Source organism: Cebidichthys violaceus, unplaced genomic scaffold, assembly GCF_023349555.1.
Source record: "Cebidichthys violaceus isolate CVI_PGR_0920_01 unplaced genomic scaffold, fCebVio1.0.p SCAF_23, whole genome shotgun sequence".
Classification (NCBI taxonomy): domain Eukaryota; kingdom Metazoa; phylum Chordata; class Actinopteri; order Perciformes; family Stichaeidae; genus Cebidichthys; species Cebidichthys violaceus.
In genome coordinates, this window is record NW_027176406.1 from 3,527,192 (window position 1) to 3,534,777 (window position 7,586).

The following is a 7,586-nucleotide window of genomic DNA, read 5'->3' on the forward strand; positions in this document are numbered from 1 at the left end:
AGCCTCTCAGTCAATGGACGAGCATTGTGCCTCCTCCAACAGGAACCTGCTGCAGAAACCTGTTACTGTGTCATGTGCAGGCTAGAGCAACATTTAACTATTAGCCAAAGGCTAGGATTAGTCCACTTTGTCCTGCAAAGACTAGCTGTTTTTAGCCACTGTAATTCTGCAAATCTGGATTGACCAGAAATTTGGTACAAGGTGAATTGTTACTACTTTGGTGATACCCTTTTCATCTCGCACCATCATCAGGCCAACATTTGAATTTGTCCAATGCTTATGACGAGTAATTTAAAAATTCTGCCCCCTTACAGGTTGGTATGAACAGGTTTATTAGCTGTAGACCAAACATGTTTTGTTTGACTCACTTTTGGGAGCCAGCCTCAAGTGGCCATTCTATGAACTGCAGCTTTTGGCACTTCCACGTTGGCTTCATTTTTCAGCTTCGGATTTTGCCGTTTGGTTTAATGCTGATTAACAGATGTTAACATGATGACACGCTAAACTAAGATGGTTACCAATGTTAACAATATAGCTGCAGAACATCAGCATGTTTGTATTGTAAGTGTGAGCGTGTTAGCATGCCTAACTAAGCATTTACTTACCTTAGCACTAATGTGGTGAGGTACAGCCTTATGAAGCTGCTAACATGGCTGTTGAATTGTGGTCTTGTTAAATGTTGTTTTCAATGCTGTAAGCCCCACAAATTGAATTACATTCACCTCCATTATATTGGATTGGAGGCATAAATCTCAGAGGCTATCTGCACGGCTAAATAAAACTGCTCTTTAGTAATTCAGGTGAAGTGACTTTAACCCAGCTCTGACCCTGGCTTTTGTTTACACAAAATACAGCACGTTAGCACTGGTCATCAGCCCACAGCGCAACACTCACGATCTGACAGTGGATGTGAAATATTTTAGGCTGTGCAGTGTTGTACAGTAGTTAATCCCTGTGCTGTAGCTCCCTGGTTTCTTTATGAGACAACATGTCATTAGCTAGATAATCAAGCTTGTTCCCATTATCGCTGCTCATTTTAATGAGCTGTGTACATCCCCAGCACAGCCTCCAGAGATGAGCAATCACACAACAAGGCCTGATTTTCTCCAGCATCCTCTAATGTTTTGGTAATGTGTTTAAGTAAAACATGTTTTGTTGTTGTAAATCTGCTATCTTTGGAGCATGGCAATTAATGTTACCCTGTCAGGCACTATTTCCAGATTGCTTTGTTTTCAAAATGTATCAAAAATAGTAACCTTAGAGCTGCATAGCAACTCCATATCTGCTTCATTGCCATTCGATCAGCACACACCGGCTGCATATTTCGCCTGCAAAATATGCAGCGTCTCCATCATCAGAGAAAGCTATGATGCTTGACCTGCTTGACTGGGTTGATAAATGATTTATCAAAAGCACACAGAACCAGTCTAGGTAAGGGTTGTGGACACAGAGAGATGCAAGCAGGGAGAGGAATGAAAGCGAGCGCTGAATCTGAGAGCAGAACGTTGATGCTCCAGATGGTGTTGGTGACAGGTGTCATTATCATTGAGAATTACGCTACACTTGTGATACTCTGACTGCACAATGTGTGATAATTCAGCTCTAATTTCAGCTACACATCACACCATAAGAAAAGGGCCTTGAAAATGAATTACTTTTTAAATCGACAGGAGCAAAATTACCATAGTTTTAGTTTTAGGAAAACTGAAAATAATATGATTTAAAGCATAAAAAAGTTTCAAAAACATCAAACCAGCTTTGTAACTCAAAATCAAACACTATGCAAATGTAGTTTTGTAAAAAAATAAAGTAGATTGTCTCTGAAGGTATACAATGCTGTTAGCATTTTACAAATCAATATCATAATATTGGATAGAAATCAATTTATTGTAATATATGAATTGCTGTAAACTCAACTTAATATTTAAAACTGAATTTGAAATGGGCCTAAAATTTGCATAGAGACACAAGCCCAAATTCCAGCCCTGGTGTCGTCTGATTAAAGCCAATTGGAAGTAATTATCAATGGTTCATCGCTGTAAATTAGCTATAATGAGGACATCATTCTAATTAAAAATTCCAGTTTGAATTTCATATTAGGTTGCACATTGTCTGCCACTTTGAAAATGAAAAGTTCATTTTATATTGAATTTCATGATCATTATGGCACTGTTATGCTATGGAGAAAGCTAAAAATGTATTTTGGCTACAATTTAGCTTTTTCAAACATGAAAATAAAAATTGTATTGTTACATTTTTGTCATACATTATCCAGATCCATAATATACTTACACTGGTACACTGGAATTATATACTGGAGTTTCAGTGCTTTGTTTAGTATTTCACACTTACTTGAATGCTGTTGTTCCTCTTAATTACACCAGGGAACAAATGTTTTTTTAATTGACAAATTAGGAATAGTTTAAATCGCTCTCCTGTGGAAACATTGAGACTGGATTCAAAGCAAGTTTGATGGTGGTATATTGTCTTAAAAGGCTTGTGAGTTTGTGACTCAGTACATTATATCTCCAGTCACCATGGGGTGTTTTCAAAAACTCTGCAAGTCTGTCAACTCTGGCAAAATTACTGTTTTTGAATCCCATCTTTTAGTGGCGGTTGAGCAGCTACAGCTATATGGATTTGAGGGGCCTTTCTTCCAGCAGAGTACTTTATCACTATTAACTTCCCCAATTTTCTCTCCATTTATTCTCTCTCTCTTCTAGAAACATGAGCACCTTTTCTCATTGTGCCTCTGCCTTCCTTATTCCTCTCCTCGCTGTTTAAACTGTCATTTGTACATGGTGGCGGTAATGCTGCTGTTGCCCTGAACTCCATTTTTACAGCATGTCTTACTGAATATGACACCACCTCCCCAGGATGAGAAGACAGAAAAAAAAGAGAGTGGCAAAGAGAAGAAGGAGGACGCAAATGCTGCAGGTGTTGTCCATTGCTCTGAAGACAAATTGCAGCTGTCAAAAACTAAGACCAAGTGGTATTAACATTTGGCTCAGACAGATATGCCCCATTGGCTTAAAATGTAGCTGCTGTTTTCACTGCATCTTCATCTCAAACACCCATTATAATTGGCATTAATTCAGTGTTAGCAAGCTGTGAAAATGTAATTTCCGGTTCAAGAGCTCCAATTGGAGCTTAGCTGAAGTGGAGAGCATTACACTGTCTGTTGAATTGGTTTTGCCAGGCTGAGATTGCCCCGGCTCCTCTGCTGAGCAGGAAGGGTTAATAGATCAATGGAGGAGGAGGCTGAGAGAGTGATACTGGCAGAGAGAAGAGAAAAGAGCAGGAGTGTGGGTAGTTAGAGGTAAAGGGAGGAGAGAAGCTTGAGGGAGGTGTGAGGGGGGAGTGAATGATTGGCTTGATTTCCCCTGTGTGTCTGTCATCATTGGGGAGCCGGTCTGGCTCCATCAGCCGGCCAGGAGCTCGGCTGCCTCCCCTAATGCCACTCCTGCCTACATTACATGGCTATTGGCTGGAAGGTGCTGTGCTTTGATGGTCAGACATATTGGTCATCGTTGCCTCTTTGCAGGAAATAAACGAACAGAAGGGAAAGGCAATCTCTTATTTGGCTCCCCCCATACCATCCTCACTGATTTGCTATATTGTGTGTATTCATGCTGAAAATCTTTTGAGGCCTTTGCTTTGTAGAGCACTGTTTGGCATATTTCTGTCTTTCTTCGCTTTTGTGTCCTTGTTCTTTCTATTGTCTGATTAATGTGTGTGTGTGTGTGTGTGTGTGTGTGTGTGTGTGTGTGTGTGTGTGTGTGTGTGTGTGTGTGTGTGTGTGCGCTGCTTGTCTGTCAGCTGCTTTTGTGCTGCTGTGTTTTAAAGTTTCGTGGGATTTGTTCTGTTTATTGCCTGTCTGGTTTCTCCCTGAACTGTTTGGCTTTAACACACGTCTGTGTGATAGTTGGATGTCTCTCAGGACTCTTCGTAGCTAACCGGGCAACGCTGGCACGTCTTCGTGTTTATTAGACAGCGGGCATGTGTTTGGTCCCACCTGGCAGGGGGAGATAGAGAGGGAGGGGGGGCTTGAAGGAGTGTGAATGAGAGGCCTGTTGTGACGCTGTGGGGAGCGGGTGGGCATATTGGAGAGCAGCGGGTGCTCAGCCAATCTGGGAGGTGGCCTGAGCCCCCAAAATGGCCACCCCGAAGGAGAGAGAGGCTTCGATTGGCTGCTGATCAAAATGACAGGGGCAGAAACCATGTTGCTTTGCCAAGGATCCAGTCTGAGTGCACCTGGCCTGCAGTCACATGACCGGAGATGTCTCAGACAGACCCTGTGTGTGGCGTTTGTGTGTGCCTGCTTTGAAGTCCCTGTTTCTGGCTTGTCTGTGTTGTGACCACATGGGGAGTAGAGGCCCGGCTCTTCCTCTCATTAGAGCTGATGGGAGTGGCTCTGTCTGTCTGCCAGTCGTCATAGATGTGGCTGCTTCTCAGTGGACGCCTCTTTGTTTTTCAGCTAATTTGATTTTATTCTCACACCTCTCATCCCTCCAGGGGTGGCCGGTCAGCGTTCAGCCCCTTCGCTATTAGAATACCAATCAAACACCCACCACAGCCGACTAAATACTCCTCAAACACGGAGCCAAGAGAATCCGCCTCCTCATCTTGTGTCTTTCGAGTGTATACTTGTAGGCCAGCAGAGCCATCTGGACGCAGAGTACTGCTGCTGCTGCACATATATATTATAGGCTACAGCATTGGTAGAAGTAAATAAAGGATTAGGATATCACTGCAAAGCTAATGTTGTCAAAACACCAGAGCTGGCCTCATTTGTCAAGAAGAAGCCTGAGGAATGCACAGTTTAAGTGCAAATGTATATTTAATCGTCGTGTTACTCTGGACCTTTTTATAAAGCCTGCTAAACCCCACAGCTCCTACAAGATACTAAATGGGATTTATTTTCAGGAACAGTCACATGTGCATGCTGGAGGTCACAGTGAGATTATTCTCTCATTAATATGTATCCATTGGTTATGATGTTGCTATGTATTTAATACATACCCCCGACTGCTTCTGCCCCCCATCTGCAGCTCGCAAAGTAAAACTACAACTATTATGTCATTATTTGCAGCCTCAGCAATAAAAGCCTGTAGAGGGAAATGAAGGGAGAGAAGAGCAGGGGGAGAACAGAGGACCGAATAGGACAGTCTACTGTTGTGAAATTATTATTTTTTTCTGTGTCAGGACAAAAGGGAAATCAATAGGAGATATTGATGTTGAGCTCTAGGCTCACTTGTTTCGTTGCTGCTTTGTCATCTTTCACTCTCTGCTCTCTGAATTGTGATTTTGAAGGTGTGCAGTGATGTGTGTGTGTGTGTGTGTGTGTGTGTGTGTGTGTGTGTGTTTTCTCTTTTCTTAGAATGACATCATAAGATTGTTTTGGGAAAACCTATGACCTCTGAATTTGTGCACATCTGTGAGTGTGAGTGTGCGTGCGTGCTGTTGAACCCTTGAGTAGATCATCACTTGCCATCACTCCCATCTGTAAATAATGTGTAAGTGCTGTGAATAACATAGAGAGAACGTGTGTGTGTGTGTGTGTGTGTGTGTGTGTGTGTGTGTGTGTGTGTGTGTGTGTGTGTGTGTGTGTGTGTGTGTGTGTGTGTGTGTGTGTGTGTGTGTGTTATGATGTGAGTATTTATCACAAGAGAGGTTCTACTATTTTACATAGGTAACAAAGGTTAAAATGCCCACATTTGAATAATTAAATAATACAAACTTAATTTAGAGTTTAAGCAAACCAACGTAAAAGCTGCTATGTGCTGGGTTTAAAAAAAGTTGGATCTTAGAAATTTTTATCGTGGTACTATCAAGACAAAAAGCTCACTTAATTTGCCAGGGGCAGTATAAACAGCCGTTTGAATTGGGAACATCAGCAGTAATAATAATAATAATAATAGTAACACATTTTATTTGTACATTTTCACATGGTAATAAAACAGAAACTGTAACAGAACAATAGCCCCAAATGGAAAGGCCAGTATCTCTAGGAGTTACGTACATTTGTATGGGACAATTCCACCTCATGGTTTAAGTCCAATAACTATAGTGAGGATGCATGAAGAAATGAGCCCTTTATGCAGCAAGGTGGAGAATAAAGGGGGTTGAGGTCAGGGTGGTGAGTGGGCATGTAGCACGTATGCCATGTACAGATGTTGTATAAGGCGGATATTAAAAATGTTTAAAGTATCGTCCAAATCCCCTATTATTTTTTGGTTGGTGATAGGGTTAAGACAATGCTTAAGTACAGGAGGGATGGACTGTCAACTTTTGAATTCTGGTGGCCTCATACTGGCACTTGCCGAGGGTTCCAAAATGAGTTGGTCCAATTCTGCGTTGAATCTGAGCTTTTCATTATCTATGGCTTTATAATCTCTGCTCATCTTTTCTTCCATTCAGAGCTGTCTGTCAGGTCTTTCTTTCTTTCACTTTCATCCCAGCTTCACATTTAAAAGATACAATATTTTGTTAATAACAGGTCTATTCTAGAAACACAGAAGGTCTCATTTCTTGTTTCCAGGAGACAGACCTGAGTCGAACTGTCTTCAATAATTACCTTCATCTTACAGTTCCATCACTAATGGTGCCCACGCATGTGCTATAATGCAGTCAATGTACATAATCTTTACCACACATATCCCATTTGTACAAGTACTGGTCCACACAACGTTGCACATACAAACATCTACAAGCACACACCGAGCAACACACACACACCCACACACAAGTAATTAAGTCTGAAAATCTGAAATTAAATCACAAACACAGGCTAATTTCCTTGCCGATGAGCGCATCTCTTCTTGTAACTGGCCATTTAGAGTGAGCCTGTGTCATTGTCTTAGCAAAAGAAGTAATGAGTGTGAGAGAGATAAAGACTGAATTAAAGTCGAATAGAAAATGAAAAATAGAGCGGTGGAGAGGATGGGAGGCTAGCAGAGAGAAAGAGAGAGGGCTTTTGTTAATGCAAGTGCTAGATGTATACATCTATAATCTGTATACTTCTACATGCTGTTTAAACAGGCAATCCATTTTGAATAGAGCTCTTTCTTCACTGCCATTTGCTGTCTGGCTCAGACATTTGGGAGAGCTGGAAGCACTAAAGCCATCACTGTCCACTGTCATGGACACACCTGCGCTTGAAAACATTACATTGAAAACAATCTAAAGATAAGTTGTTTGGTTCTGCTTCTGGGTGGCTCAAATTTAATTTTACTCAGATGTAGGTTCATAATAATAACCGGTTTTAAAACGATTCTTCACATCACTCCAAATATTGAGAGATAATCACCATTCATCAACATGATGTTTCTGCTTTATTTATTAAAAACAATTTTCTTCATTTTTTTATAATAACCTGTGTGCAACTGTGTGCTGTCAAATATTTGATGAAAATTAGTTTATGAAGAAAAATATGCTCACGTTGAAAGTGTTGACGGCACACATTCATTTCACCCCAAGATAATATATGGGGAAAGCATTTAGCTACTTAGAGTAGCTTTTCAGGGACTGTGTTAAATGTTATTTAACAAAAATCCCCAGCTCGTACATGAAAGCAATACACGGAG